Genomic DNA, 16,930 nt, shown 5'->3' with positions numbered 1-16,930 from the left:
TCAAAGGAATAATTTCCTCTTCAAAACAGCCTTAAATGCCCAATTCAAGGAAATCAAAATTTGGTCATTTGATGAGAAAAAATATATATATTTTGAAGAAGCGACTAACTCATGCCCTACATTCTTGGATTTTATCTTCTCAAGCCCTTCATTTCTCCTGACCTGTAACAAACTAAAGACCAAAATAACAACAAAAACTGAAAACAAACAGACAAAAACACCTTAATTTAAAAAATAAGCATTTCTGGTAATTTCTAAAAATATAGAAGTCTAGAATAAATTGCCAGTCAGATTTTATATTTTGCAATGCTTTATGTTTATTTATTTGATAAATTATTACTCATCCAATAATATGATATGCAATATATTAAGCTATGGAGTACCTTTACCTAGAGAGTATATTCCTATGTTTCATATTAGGATTTCCTGTAATCAGAGTGATTTGATATAAAATATTTTCCCTCAAAACTCAAGTTATTAATTTAAATGGTCCCTTGAAAGTAATTTAGGTACATAGAATGAGTTTTAAAGTAATTTTGAGAGCTTCTCATTATAGAAGATCTAGAACATAATGGAACTCTCATTGATTTCAATATCATGACCTGTCTTCTTGTCTTCCCAATATATAACGAAGTTTATTCATAATGACTTCAGATACTAAGAATTCTTCTTTGTCTTTTGCTGGCCTTTGTTAGCACCTTTCTGCTGCTTGTCAACGAGCTTTTTCCAATCTCATGGAGTCCCTACAAACAAGGGAGTACAGACTAGAGCAACATTCTTGCTCTTAAGAATACTAATATGCAAAAAGTATCAGTTTATATTGAAGCTGCTGCTAAAAATGGCAGGTCCTTGTGCAAACTAGAAAGGGGCTCTTTCCTGCGGCACAAATGGGAAACATTGGGAAAAGGTGCCCCCCTGCGCAGGTCAGTTAAAGTGCCCTTTCCTTTCTTCTGGCCTGAGGCAGGCTCCCAGGCGAGACCCAGAGCACGGCAAGTGGGGTGCTTCTGGAGTTTTAGCTCATCCTGCCCACCTGGCTAGCTGTCCCTGTGCAGGACACAGGAGAAGCAAACATACGCAGTGTCTCTGGACGCCACAGGCTATTGCTTGAGTTACCTGTCAGTTGGCTGACAGACAGTAAGGAAAGGCCCAGCAAAGACCTCCATATCCTGTATTACTTAGATCCTGTTTGGTAAAATATGATCTACTTCTACTGTGACTTGAAAAATGTAGTATTTAAACGAAAATAATTAGAAACAACCTCTTCTCAGAGGGGCTTTCATCTGCGTGAAATACTAGAAAAAATTAAAAACTGAGGAGTTAGGCAGATCTGGACAAAACTTTAACATTTACTTGTGTTGTCATATTGGTCAAATTATTTAAACTCTCTTACTCTATCCTGATCCATATAATGGAGAAAATGACGGGTGGGAGGACGAAATGAAATAACGCATGAAATGCTTGTTAAATAGGCCCGAGAACATAGTTACATGCGGCATTCAACTTTAATCCTACATGGAAAGAAGATAGGATATATAATAGTCTGGCACAGTTAGTTGGCTGTTCCTTTCTCTAAAGCCTGATTTCGTATGTGAGTCATTGTGTGGTTGCTATAGAAATCACTGAATAGTAAAGATGATTATTTTAACAAATTCTTTTGTAACTTATTCACTGTAAAATACTTCTGTTTCTGAGTAGCCTGAGGTATGTGGTTTCTCTTGGAACGTTCTCTAAGAAGTTCGTCCTCAAGTATTTGAATTCCTTCTCCCTTCTCCCCAACCCCATACGGGATATGATACTTATGAGTAAAAAAACCCAAAAAACAAAAAGAGATGAATTAGATACCCTCAGAGATTTACTGAAAGACTAAACAAATTTCGTAGTTTTGTATGTATAACTCTGGACAAACTGCCTAATACGTTGATTCTGCTTCTTCCACATTCTGGAGCACTGTGTCATGCTCTGTGACTTCCCAGTCATTTCTGCAGAGAAAACCCTCAGCGGATGGGGCTGAGGTAAGTAAGCGTCATAGATAATCATTTTCTGGAGGAAACTGGTCTAGCTGAATACACTGTGCTGGATAGGCATTTGTTTCTTCTTTTCACTGTTCGGTTTTGTTGTTACCTTTTCTAATAAGACACATTCTTTAAAATGGTGAATGTGATATAATGAATGCCTCCAGAAAGTGAAGAACATTTGAATGGCTTCATGAGAAAAGGGCTATATTTAACAAATATGTCTATTTAAATGTTTCAGATTTTCTTTCTGCTAAATAGAAAATTTAATTAGTGAAAAAAATCTAACAGAGAAACCTGGTGTGAGGCTGGCCGTGGGGAGAGATCAGCAATGGGAGCATCCTGAGAAAGCTGTAAGGAAAGAGAGGCATTTTCTTACCTAAACTCCTTGCTCCCTAACAGTCACTCCTGCTGGGTGGAAGTCATTATGTTATGAGCATTGTCAGTGACCATGTCTAAGGTTAGCATTTGTGAAGACTCACTTTTCTTGAATCACTTTATAATGTTTTACTTTACAATTAGAGAGGAGGAAAGTCTGGATGTTTCTGTTATTCTTTAAGATTTTTTTTAATTGTGCCAGTATAATCAGAGTATGGAGTTTTAGTAAATAATTACGGTACATGTTTAATAGTCCTATCAAAGAGCCGTTATCCTTGGGATCCTAAAAGAAATTATATAAATTCCCAGACAAAAAAGGATCATGAAACTCAGGTTGAATTCATTCACTCAACAAATATTGATGCAGTATCTACACTGCACTGTGACATTAGTGCTGGAGATACATGTTAAACAAATCATGCTGAGTTCCTGCCCTCATGGAGCTTTTCATCAGTCAGGGGAGACATTCATTAATTATATGATCAACATATGTAAAATTGCAGCTCTATAGTGTGCTCTGAGGGAGTGCTATGGAGTCTTATAGTCGTCTGTACTAAGGGGTTCTAACATAGTGTGGCCAGAAAAGGATTCCCTGAAAGAATAATACTGGACTAACATCCGGAGTAACTAGAAGAAGAGGAAAAGGAAATTGGGATCCTCCTGTCCAAAGGCCTTGGGGCAGGGAGAAGTATAAGGAACTAAAATAAACACAATGTGAATAAATCCCAGAGAGTAAAGCTTTAGAGAACGAGTTAAGGCTTTGCATAATTATCTGGAAAGAGATCGAAAGTCACCGGGATTTTTAAAGCAGCAGGAACATTATTAAATTTGTGTTTTGAGAAAGCAATTCTGACTGCAAATTGGAGAAGGGGTTGGAAATTTTAAAAAAGTGAAGGCTAATGCAGTAGTTCAGATGAGAGACCACCAGGTTTTAGTCTATACATGTCCATCTTTTTAAAGTCAGTAGTGACCACTACACTGACTGATCACATGGTCAAATATCACTCATTTTATCCAACTATTCAGCAACAGCTGACATCATCGATCACTCCTTTCTTCTCGAAACAGTGTTTCACCTGTCCTGCTCGGACCTCCATTGACCTCAGTCTCCTTGGCTGGTTCGTCCTCTCCCCGGGTAAGCTGCAATACTCCAGGACTTCTTCCACGGACTTCTCCCTCTATGCTTCCCTCCCAGGTGATCACATCTAATCCCAAGACTTTAATGTCTACATACATGCTGGTAACTTTTAAATCTGCACCTTCATTTGTAATCTTATTTATTGATGTTTTATTATATGTCAACCATGTCAAAGCATGTCTTGAATCTGACCTCCATTACTGACACAGTTTCAGGCCACCATTGCCAATATCCTGTTTCAAGCCACCACCTTTCAATTGCAATAGCTTTCTACATTGCCTCCTTGCTTTCCTCCCAGCCTTCAAAACCATAAATTAAATCACGTCACTCTTTTGCTCCAAACCCTCTAAAGTCTTTTAGTCTTCTGTAGAGTAAAATCCAAAATTCTTCTCATGACCTATAAAGTCCTACATGATCTGCAGTCTGCTATCCTTCTGCCCTTTCTATTCTCTTCCCTGCTAGCTTCACTCTAGCCACACTGGCTTCCTTGCTGGTCTTGGAAAAATCTAAGCAAGCCCAGGGATCTTGCATTTGCTGTTCTGTCTACCTGGAAAGCACCTGCCCCTCAATAGCACAAGACCATCCCCCACGGTTCCCTCACACCTTTCCTCAAACATGTTTACATATAAACTTTTTTGACCACCCTCTAGAAAATAACACCCCATCCAAATCACTCCCCTTTGCTCCTACTGGCTTTATTTTTCTTCATGGAATTTATCACACAATTTATCCCATATGGAATTTATACCTCACATTTATATTTGTTCATTAATTAGTTTTATTATAACCCCCCCATAAAGATTGTGAGCTCAATGAAACCAGGAAGTTTGTCTTACTTATTACTCTATGAGACAATGTGTATGGTAGGCATTCAATAAAGTATCTGTTGAACAAATAAATGAATAAATCCATAAAATCAGATTAAAAGTAAATTGGCTGCTAAGAATTTGAACTAAAGTGACTTAGATATAGTGCATAAGCAACAAATTACAGTTGTCAATAATTATCCATATATACTGCTATATTTAACTCTCAGAAATCCCCATGAGGTGAGAAATATTAGTCCTATTTTGCAGATAAGAAAATCGAAGGTTGAGAAAAATTGGAGATTTGCCTGAGATTCCACACTAGTATGTGTTTAAGTAAGGAATCCAACCTGGGTCTTAAACTCCTTTCCACTGTCTCCTTCACACAACCTAAGTACTGCCAGCAGAGTTTGACTGACTTTGTGTCTTCAGGTAATTACATAAAGTAATCTTGGCACAAAAATAAAATAATGGCTTGTGGAATATGATAGGAATAAGGAGTCAGAAAAACTACATGTCAAATTCCAGCTCAAGTAATAACCCAGGTTATGACCTTGAACACAGTCTTCACGTCTCAACTTCAATATTTGCCTCTATAAACTGATAATCTTCAAACTTGCATAGTACACAGTGGGACACCAATGATTAATGCTTTCTGCCTGCAAAGAATTATCTAAGTGCTAAATAATATTATCATTACTAACAGGCTTGGAATTTTGGTTCAGAACATTTGGCTACTTATCCAAACCTTATCTAAACTATCTTAAAGTTTTGGGTCTTTAAAACTGCCCTTACTAAAGCTTTCTCATTGCTTATAGTCTAAAATGATTGATTTAGAAGAGAGCTTATCCTGTGAATCTTGTAAAATTTTCAAATTTCTACTTTTAAGGTTATCCCTCAAAAGGAAGTGAAGAAGTATTTATTAGGAAAGCAACAACAAGCTGCTAGGGAAGGGATTCCTTTCGAACTCGCCATTTGCTCTGAGCATCCTGCGGTGGATGCTGCTAATTTTCTGAATCTGTGGTTGAGCCAAATTTCAATGGCAGTGGGATTCCTGAACACTTCCTGCCCAAAGGGACCCAAAATCCAGGTACAACAAGCTAGAGGAGAACCACTGACTGGAAAATAGGTCATTAAAAAAATCATCCAGTATAGCCATTCAGTAACTTTCCTTGACAAGAATTTTAGATAACTCACTGTGGTACCAGTTTAAGTATTATTTTTCTCAATGCATACATATTATTTTGACAATCTTATATCACAGATATCATGTATATTGTTTACTTAGAGATTTATTGATTGCTTAATAGATGACAAGGATTTTGTTAGAACTAGAAATATAGAAATAAAGATATAGCCCCTAACATTACAAAAAATGTTAATGAAGTAAACACAGGAGCTTGGATGAAAGACCCTAATTTAAACTGAAGTTATAGCTCCTATGACTTTCGAGAAACACATAGCATAGACGTTAAAGCAATAGACTCAAACCAAATCACCTGGTTAGATTCCAGCTGTGCCACTTATTAGCTGTGTGAATTTTCACCAGTTATTTAATTTCTCTGGGCCTTGTCAGAGATATTAATAGAACCTATTTCATACAACTGTTGTGAAGATTAAATTAGTTAATATGCATAAAACACTTAGAAGTTACCTGGCATAAAACGTATAATTACTAGTCATTCTTATTATTCCAAATATAATGGTCTTTCCCTGGTACCAACACACAATCCAACATTTTAGTCAAATCTAAGTCAGAATAACTATAGAATATCTCCATAGTAGGTGACAACGTTAAGAAGTTCTTAATGTGATTGAGCACTATTTATGAGTTTCATTCAGGACTTTACCACTTACTACCTGAATGAACTCGGACAAATTACTTAAACTCTCTGTTCTTCCATTTCCTTAATTGCAAACAGGAGATAATATTTGTACTTCTGATGAGGGGGGGTTAAATTAATTAATAAAAGTAAAGGACTTAGAAAAGAACCTGACACATTGAGCTAATCAATAAATGTTAGTTATTTTTTTATTGCTAACATCAGAAAATAAATTATGATTAAAAGGAAAGGGACCAGAGTCTCTATGAGTAATTAACAATAAAATTCATTATATATCATTTTAAAGTACAAAATGCTTCCTCTAAGATGAACATAGCTATTAGTAAGAAATAATCAATGAAAAATAAATACTTTCAGGTCTACAGCTGACAGAGTCAAAAAATATATATATACCAGCTGACAGGTAATGAATCGTATGATCTTTTTGGAGTGTTGTTGGACAAGCTCCTGTGGGTAGACATCAATCTTCAGAATTTATATAGTGCCTACTGACGAGCCCGAAGCCCTTAACAAGCTGGGACGTGGGATAATTTAAAGTAGCATCAAGGAAAAGAAACACAAAATAAGCAGTGGAAGGAAAGAGTGCCTGACACTCTGCTGAGTTTCACAACCTGGCCGATGGCCTACTTCAGTCTTAAGAGCCACACCTGAAGTTGCTGTGTCTTGTTTGAACACTTAGCTCCAAGTCCCAAGGAAGTTAGAGGATCCAACGTCTACTGATATCATAACTTTTTATCATAACTGACACGATTCTTCTACAATGAACATCAAATGTGTTTGGGGGAGATCTTTCCTATTACAGACTGGCAAGGTGTAACATAATCCTCCTCTTCTTCTCACAAATGGAATTATTTTCATGTATAGTTTTGGAGGTTACAGAATCATCATCTCCTACATTGGCGTGTGTGAAAACAATGGCTCTGTTTATAGTCCCATCCACTCATCTTTCCTGTTCTTTCTAAACTCGCTAAATTCTTATTTACAGCCTCCCCACCCCACAATGTACACTGGCCGATTTCCAGCTCATTCCTAAGAGAAGATAGTATTTCCAGGTCTGTGCACACTGAACATATTCAGAGAAGATTTCTCCTTGCTAAGGCCAGGATGATAGGAAATTTCCTACTATTACAGCAAATGAACCAGCTTTTATTTGCTCAGTATGCTTGATGACAGCCCTCTCATGCTCGAATGGACATTCTGGGGGTGGCCTGGCTCAGAATCCAAAGACAGAATAGTTTCTGTGGGGCAGCACAAATCCTGCAAAATTGCATGCAGTTTCTCCTTAAAAATTGTTTATTAAAAGCCTTACCAATAGTTAGGAGTATCCCAGAGATGTTGGCAAAGAAATTCTACTTGTACAAATCATGCAAATATGTGTCTCTAGGATTTTTTAAAATAATAAACTCAAATTGGTTTATATCTTGTTGCATTTACACTTGTTAAAAAATAAATAAGGTAATAAGATCTTCTTTATTGTTACACAGCCAACAAAGGTTATGACCGAACTAGTTTTGATTCAGACAAAACGGAAATTGCGTATATCCCTCCATCTAGGATAAGCCTGTAAAAACTGACGAGCGTGGCAGCAACTAAGCCTTGATCTGCTTCTCTTCTCTCCTTGGAGTGCGACTGCTTGGGTGAAAACAGAACAGCAGTTATAGAATCTGCCTCCACCTTGAAGAAGCTGTGGGAGTTGACACAAAAACTGCTATAAAACATATATATATATTTTTTGCACTTTCCTGATTCCTCACTTTCTACAAACTCCCAATTTAAAGTAAACCATCACCAACAAAAAACAAACGGTAACCCTGTACTTCTGGCTAAGTATTTTTCTCTACTCCCAAGATCACTTTATTAGTGGCAACCCACATATTGCTGCTTGATAAAATAATCTATTCCAGACAGCCACTTGGCATCTTAATGAAATCAGTTAGAAATAACCTAGTAGATGTGTGGAAGAAATATTCAAAATAATGTTTAAAAGAGAATAATTAGTATTTCCTAGTAATAAAAGAGCTGCTTTCAAAAAGGGATGAAACATTAGTTTGAAATATTTCTTTAAAATATGTGAGTACAAGCTACCTTTATGGAAGAGCTTTGGTTTAAAGAATTAAGATTTACATTGAGCCATACAAAAGTTGCTTTGCTGAATGGCTGCATATAAATTGAGCCTTTGAAAGCTGAATACCTAAATGCATGATATCTATTTAGAGAACCATATGGAACCCTTTTATTAAAATAAAGATCTTTCCTTGTTGTTATTGTTTTGTCATTTTCTGTGATAATTTTCTGGCCGAATTTTTTAAAACAAAGCACACTTATGACATAAAAATAAGAGACTTTGGGGAAAAATCTATGTTGTGACACCTTTAACCTATCAAGTGATTATAACAAGGGCTATCTAAAATTGAAAATGGCTGGAAAAAATTTCTTTGAACTTTCATCTCATAGAATTTTCCATCTGATTTCACAAAAGGCATTTTAAAGTTGATGTGTCTTGCTACCAATGGGCAGCTCTAAATTCACTGAACTGCCTTCTTCCTCATGGCAGGCATCACTGACGGCCTTAGGAAATGAATGCTGAATCCACTATTGAATCTCCTGCAGATAAGGGATGGCACAGTTATCCTCACCTGCTTGCAAAGAGAAGTGAGTGTAGCGTATTTTGTATAAGGACCCAGTACAATTACATTAAAGAATAAGCCAGCCTCATGGTGAGGGTATGGAAAGCAACTATAACACATTTTTCAAACACTGGTAATGTTATTGTTACTTCAATGTCTTTTCAAATAGAGACAGAATGTACCTTCCTTCCAAGAAGGGATCATAAAAGTGAAACAGGAACAAAGAAATGAGAAACATTGCATCTTTCTGAGGGTGCAGCTTTTATACGATTCTGACACTAGGTTATTTAATCACTTTAAGTGTCTGTAGCAGCACTTCTCTTCCTCCTAGCAATTTGGACTAGAAAGACTGTGACAGCAACTGGAATATGAGTCACAGGATGTACTTTAGGTCAAGGCAGCACTGAAGGAAGGCCAAGTCAATACTTTTTCAAATGGTGGAAGTTTAGGGGATTTTTCTTTTCCTTTTTTCTTTTTATTTTTGGTTTGCTTTCATTTTTTAAAGTATTGATTTTATGTTTTGGACTAAAGATCTTCATGTTCCTAGAATTTGGGCTGCCATTAAAAATAAGAATTACAGGGGATTTTTTGTTGGTGTTATTGCAGTTGCTTTTAAATAATATTAGAGAATGCTATTGTGTGTGGATAGATAATTTTGCCCAGTCTTTTCCTGATCTAAAGTTATCCTGATCCGAAGTTCAAGATTAAAAAGATTTCCAACTAGAACACATTTAAGTAATTGTGGCCACAGCATATTTCATGGAATAAAACATATTCAGCAGTTTCAAGTTACTTAAATTATATTTCTTTTTATTGAAATCTTACTTTGAAAATCAGAATTCCTGGGATCAGGAAGCTTTTTTAACTCATCTGACTGATCAGATTCAATGTACAATGAATATTCATGGTAATTGTCAGGACATGTATTATGCCTAGAGACAAGTGTTGATAAGATATGTTTTTGGCAGTACAGGCGACTGGGGAGGTGTTGGGGAAGAGAAGATAAACATTGTGTCTGGCAATGTCTCTTATAATTTCCAAGACATCAATCACCATGATGATGATGCCTATAAAGAGACATATCAACTTAAAATCAATACATAATGTGCTAAATTCTTTACACTTTGCTGTAGGAGGCAGGGACAGGGAGGGAAAGGAAGGAGAGTAAGTTATAGATCTAGGAAGTGTGACTAAGAGTAAGCACTTTCCTCAGGCCCTGGACACACCATGATGGCATGTTTTCCCTGGACAACCTAATCTTATTTCCTTGGAAGGGGTTGGGCCTGGGCAGTGGGATAGAGGTGTGCTCAGAACACATCTGGACCGGGAATTCTAAGTGCACTTAGCAAAGATTATTGATTGCTATTGGGATAGATGGGCTTTCACTTTTCAACAGCTCATTTTTTGTGGAACTGGGAAACTGGAATGCTCAGAACAATAAGTATACTTAGATAGATTACAACACAGTAGATTTAATTCCATTTTTAGGGAAAATGAGTTATTCACTAGATTTATAGTGTTGACTGGAAATCTAAGGCATGTTATAAGATCTGTACCAGACAATATGGATGAGAGAATAATAATGCATAGCCCCTGCCTTAGAGAGCTCTGTGTTAGTAGTTCATCAATGCAATTTTATGGTAGAAGAGTCAAAAGTTGTATTTGAATAAGGAATGATCGCAGACTACTGTTTAATCTCCCATAAAGAAGAAAATAAAATTGGTCTACTATTATTTGCTAATCATAATTTATTGCTAAATTATATCTGTCTACTTTCTTCCTAACATCTCAGGACATGTGGAAAATGACGTGCCTTGAAGGTTGCACTGTATGGAAGAAATATTCTTTCAGAAATGAATAACCTAAAGTTAAGCCACTGAATGTCTCCCCATCTGCCCCATGAAGAGCTAAGTCCAGTCCCTTTATCTTCAGAGTTTTCCTTATCATCTTCTTCTGAAAGATAAATTGTCTTTAATTTCCAAGAACCCAAAACATAATGAATACTAACCCGGAATATGAATTCAAATTGCTGCTTTGGTTTTATTCTTTCCTGAAGGGAAGGAAAACTTCTCTATTTTCCTAACGCTGTTCATTTGTTCATACCTCTCATTCACAGAATCACTAAGGGACTCTGTGATCGTTCCCCAAATTCTAAAGTTAACAGAGTTTTCCAATCACCTTAATTCACTGATTATAAATCTTCCCTGAGCATCTATTATAGGAGTCAGCCTCACTTCCTCTTGGTCCCATTTAAAACAAGAGTGTGCTCACACATTGAACTAACTAGAGTAACGCTGGGAATTTACTCATTATTACGCATATTTCTATTTAATCTGCCTTAAAAAATTCATTCTTCTCTAAAAACTCATTTCCCTTACAAGCAATAATGCAAACTTTCTATTTTAAAATTCTTACAAATTCAAAATAGAAAATTTGGCAAAGAATGGTAGAAAATTTTTTTTAAAAACTGAAATACTTCACCTAGAAACAAATTTTTAATTTGTATATTTTGGTGTATTTTTTAGAGAAAAATGAAAATATTGGATTAACAAAAAATATGCAATATACAATTTTACATCTAATTTTTTAATGTCATTAGTTTCTTTTCTGTGTTGTTAAATATTCTTAGTAAATATTATTTTTAAATAAATATAAAATAATGCTGCTTGGATGCAAAATACTTTTAATATTTTGATGATCTTATTTTTCCATTTTCTTATTAAATATATTTGAGATGTATTTTGTTACATAGTGAAGTAAAGATCTAACACAATCTTTTTCAAAAAATAATGCTTGCAACCATTTTCTTTGGAATAATGTATTCTTCCTCATTGGTTGCATTTGCTTTCCGCAGCTGTGTAACCGATATGCTCAGATCTGCTCATACTCTCCTCTGATCCATGATGTTAACAAAGTGATCTTTTAAAACCCAAATTTTATTATATTACTCCATTGTCTGAGCAACTTGTGGAATATAAGGAAGACTGCAAGAAAGGTAGATTTTAAGTGAAAATAAACCAGTGTATCAGTTTTGAAAATGTGAGTTATTCACTAGATTTCCATATAGAGATGTTGAGCTTGGAGTTTAGAGATGGGCAACATGTAGATAATTTTTAAGGTGTACGATTGGATTGAAATCACTTTGGGGGAGTTCAGAGCTTCAGTTCTGAAGCACTCCATTGTTTAGAGGTAAAGCAGTTGAGAAATTACTGACAAAGAGATTAAGAAGGGGCAGCTGAAGAGGGAGAAGGAGCCAACAGAGTGACAGTTAATGATGAAAGTGCATCAAGGAGAAGATACCAGTTGTGGCTGCTAATAGGTAAAGCATGATGAGTCTAAGAGTTTACCCTTGGATTTAGCAATCTGGTCGCCAGTGACCTTCTCATTAGTTGTTTTGGTGGAGAAACTTTGACTGGAGTGAGTTTAAGAAACCATAGAGAAGATCAGGGAAATGAGTATAAAAAATACTTCCAAAAAATATTGCTGTAATGGTAAGCAGATAGATGGATTGATAGCTAAAGTAGGCTGTAGAGACAAAAGAATTTCTTTTAAAGATGGAAAATATGGCGTGTTTGTATTCAGATGGGAATGATTCAACTGACAGGGAAAAATTAAGGAGCAGAAAATTAAGATGAGAAAGTAGGCAATTGTTGGAAAAGGGGCCTAAAATAGGTGAGAGGGGTTAGGATCTATTATAAAAGTGGAAGGATGGACTTAAATGGGAGCAATAATAGCTTATATATTATAAAAGGAGGGAAGCAGAGCATATTCATATACAGGCTGATGTGAAGAAGTGCCGGTGGGGTAGATGGAGGGTCCCTTCTGATTATTTCAATTTTTATTTTTTAGTCAAATATGAATCAAGGTCAGCTGAGAGTGGGCATGTTAAGGATCTATCAGAGTTTTGAGTAGAAAGGTGTGAAATTGTCCTTAGACTAAGAGGGAGAATGAAATGACCAAGATAGTAAGGCAGCTCTATGAGCAGTCCAATTTGATATTAGAAATTCAAGATGAGACAGAGTCAGCATGATTTCGCATTTTGTACTAACTATTCTATTTCATGGATATAGAAATGCCATAGACAGAAAGTTAGGTTTAACAAAAGTTTGGGTTTTTCCATGTAAATATGACAAAGTTTAGGGAAGTCAGGAGTTGATGGGGTACAGAAGGAGTGATTATAACGATTAATACCAGAATGTAAGCTGAGGAATAAGGAAGGGGAGTACCTGAGGAGGAAAGTGAAAATATGACAAAGTCTATGGAGCGTAGACTGCTGGGGCAGAGGAAGAATTGTGCCCAAGTGTATTCGAGGGAGTGAGCTAGAGCAAGAGAGCAAGATTCCCAAATCTGAGGTCACAGAAGTGGAGTGCTTCAGATAATTTTACATCATCATTTATGAATATTGGACTGGATGGTTGATAAGGAACTAAGAGACCAGGGTGTAAGAAGTAACATCTATGTGAAAATTGCAATTTCCAAGAATCAAGAATCATGAGAGAAGGAGTAGTGTTGAAGAGAATGATAATAAACCAGAAACTAAAATTCTCAAGGAGTTGGGGAGAGGTGACCTAGAGATGTGTTAATATCATCTTAACTGTGTTTTTTAAAAGGTTGTTTAGGTTTCTTTCTTAGCTATGCCTATAATTTTTTTGTTGGTTCCTGTCTCTTTCCTCAGTCTTCCTGAACTATCTTATCATTTCACATCTTTGTCACTTTCAAACTAATTCAAGGAGAGTTTCTTATCTTTCTTCTTTACCTTATGAATTTCCTGTACTGCCACTTAAGGGCTTTTTTATTCCCTCAAATGAAGATTTTAATTCTATTACTCTTGAAATATTTATTTCTATCAATTTTTTTTTCATTTTCTTCACACTTTCATTGTAACTGGTTCTCAGAGTATAGTTTTCTTTTCCTACTTTATAAAGTTTAGTCCTTCTTATATCATTCTAAAAGTGCAGAACTGCCTCCAAAATGTTATGCTGGTTTTTGTAGCAAATCCTTTTGTCCCAGAGATATGCTTCCCACATCTTTGGATGATGTTTCTTTTCCTTTCTTCTGTAGGATTTCTTCACAGGTTCTAAGTCTTTTTCATCGACTTGTCCTCACATGAGGACAGAGTTCCTCAGGTCCAGTTTTGCCAGCAGGATAGGTATGAGAATTATCCTTGACTGCACTTGGTGGCTAAGTGAATCTATCTTATTGAATGCTACTTGAATCATCTTCACATTAGTTGGATAAAAGGCTGATACGTTTTGCTCCAATTGTCAGTTTAAAAAGTTAATAAGTACATGAAAAAATGCTCAACATCATTAGTCATTAGGGAAATGCAATTTAAAAAAAACTGAGATACCACTCTACACTCACTACAATGGCTACAATAAAAAAGAGGGACATTAACAAGTGTTGGTGAGGATGTAGAGAAATCAGAACACTCATACATTACTGGTGGGAAAGTAAACTAATGCAGCCACTTTGGCTTTTGATAATTTGATAATAATGTGCCTTAGAGTGGATTTCTCTGAATTTATTCCGCCTGTAGCTCTTTGAGCTTCTTATATGCATGGATTTACATATTTCATCAAACAAGAGATGTTTTGGGCCATTATTTTTTCAAACAATCTTTCTGCTCCTTTCTCTCCTCTACCACTGGGACTCCCATTATGCACATGTTGGTCCACTTGATGGTGCCCCATAGATCTCTTAGACTCCATTCATTTTCTTCACTCTTTTCTCTTTTGGCTCCTCAGACTGGAGAATCTCAATTGACCTGTCTTTGATTTCACTTATTCTTTCTTTTTTCTGTTCAAATCTGCTGTTGCAATCTTCTAGTGAACTTTTCAATTATCGTATGTTCAGGCTCCAGGTGTCTATTTGGCTCTTTTTTAAAAAAATAATTTCTACTTCTTTCTTGACATTTTCTATTTGGTGAAACATTATTCTCCTGGTTTCCCTTCATTATTTTTCTATAGTTTCCTTTAGCTCTTTGGGCATATTTAAAATAGTTGATTTAAAATCTTTGTCTAACATCTCCAATGCTCAGGATACTTCAGAGACAGTTTCTATTAACGTCTTTTTTCCCCTGTGAAAAGGCCATACTTTCTTTCTTCTTTCTTTGTATGTCTTGTAATTTTTGTTGAAAGCTGGACATTTTGAATATTATAATGTTATAGCACAGGAAATCAGATCATTCTCAATCCCCAGGGTTGCTGCTGCTTGTAGTGGGTTATTTGTTTGTTTAGTGACTTTTCCAAACTATTTTGGTAAAGTCTACATTCTTTGGCATGTGTTACTACTGAAATCTGTGTTCCACTAGCTTAGTGGTCACCTAGTGTTTTAACAATTTTCTTAAACACTTGGCATCAAAAATAAAAGAGAGAAAAAGGAAAAAGAAAAAAAACTCCCCCAGTCTTTATATATTGGCTCTGTGTCAGGGTGCTCCTTCAACACTAGCCAGGCTATTTACAACTCTGCCTTAGCTGTCACTTGTGCTTGTGTGGAGCCTGAAGTGGAGCCAGGGGTGAAAGCTTAAGGTATTTTTTAGGCCCTTTCTGAGCGTGTGGCCCGTCCTGGGCATGTGCATGGCCTCCCTGATTGTCTGCTACATTCAGGAACTTTTAAAAGCCCTCATTCCCCCACAGACCTCCTTTCCCAATCTCTTGATTCCTAACGTTTTGGTCTGTCCATTGCTAGTCTTGACTGTAAACTCTTGCCCCAGGCTGCCACGGCCAATAGTTTTGCCTTCATATGCTTTCTCAAACACCACCCAGGAAGCCACCCTGGCCCTGGGAATATTTCAAATCAGCCAAAACAATGGCAAGCCCTTGCACTGGTCCTTCAAGGAGCTGCCGAACAAGTTGAAACCCGTAGTCACAATTCTTTGAGAATAAGGTCTACATTACTCTCTCTGGCACTAGCAACCTAAACCAGGATTTCAGGCTGCCAGCATCACAGCTACTGCCAATCTTGTAGTAGAGACAATGAGCAGGGAAATTAAAATGCCAGAGCACTCTCTTACCCCAATGCAGCAGCTTATTTCTTCATTAAGCTTTCCCCTGGCTATGATAAGTTTTGAAGAAGATTCCAGAGTTCTGAAAAAGTTGATTCTGACCATTTTACTAGCTTATTAGTTGCTTTTGTGGAAGTACAAAGCTCTAGAATTCCCTCATCTGCCTAATCAGTGATGTCACCACATTAGTGCAGCCACTTTTGAAAACAGTTTGACCCTCCTCAAAAAGCTTAACCTGTTATTACATGACCCAGCAATTTTAAGTTCAAGTATAGACCTGAGAGAATTGAAAACACAGCGCCACACAAAAACCTGTACACGAATGTTCATAGCAGCATTATTCATTACAGCACCCCCACTCAAATGGAAAGAACCCAAATGTCCAGCAACTAATGAAATCGATAAATAAAATGTGATAGATCTACACCATGAATACTACACAGCCATAAAAAGGAATGAAGTACTGATACATGCTAAAACATAAGTGGACTCTGAAAACATTATGCTAAATGAAAGAAGTCAGACACAAAAGCACACATATTATATGATTCCATTTGTATGAAATGTCTAAAATAAGCAAATACATATGGACACAAAGTAGATTAGTGGTTACCAGGAGCTGAGGGGAAGGAGGACTGGGGAGTGACCGTTAATGGGTATAGAGTTTCATTTGCGGGTGATGAATATGTTCTGTACATAGATAATAGCAACGGCTGCACAAGTTTGTGAATATACTAAAAACCTCTGAATTACACAGTTTTAAACAGTGAACTTTATGATACATGAATTATAACAATTAAACCTTTTTCTTATAAAGTACTAATGTCTCATCTAAATTATTTCTTCTTCTAGATATACTATAGTGCTCTTGGATAGCATAAGTAGGTAGAACATATATCTCCCAAGGTATTCACTGATTGATAATACTTACTTATAAGGAAAATATTCAAGCATGTGCTTTCATGGTGGGGCTAATTTTGTACATTGTTTTATTTTGTTTTTAAGAACCTATAACTTTTCTTATGCAGAAGTTTATAATATCCTAAAATATGTGCCACAGTTCAAATATATGGAATTAGATAAATTGCAAATATTAAAACAAACTTGACTCTAATAACT

At 36.2% G+C, this 16,930-nt stretch overlaps 1 long non-coding RNA gene across 1 annotated transcript in view; it reads left to right on the top strand.

The window, feature by feature from the left end:
• The first annotated feature begins 1,779 nt into the window (after positions 1 to 1,779).
• LOC123284550 (uncharacterized) overlaps positions 1,780 to 16,930 on the top strand; it is a 38,798-nt gene continuing 23,647 nt past the window's right edge. The window contains exons 1-2 of the long non-coding RNA XR_006525662.2: positions 1,780 to 2,012; positions 3,459 to 3,585. This is a non-coding gene — a long non-coding RNA (uncharacterized lncRNA). The remainder of the gene's footprint in view (positions 2,013 to 3,458; positions 3,586 to 16,930) is intronic.

Source organism: Equus asinus, chromosome 3, assembly GCF_041296235.1.
Source record: "Equus asinus isolate D_3611 breed Donkey chromosome 3, EquAss-T2T_v2, whole genome shotgun sequence".
Classification (NCBI taxonomy): Eukaryota; Metazoa; Chordata; class Mammalia; order Perissodactyla; family Equidae; genus Equus; species Equus asinus.
This window is presented reverse-complemented; position numbering and strand designations above follow the sequence as displayed.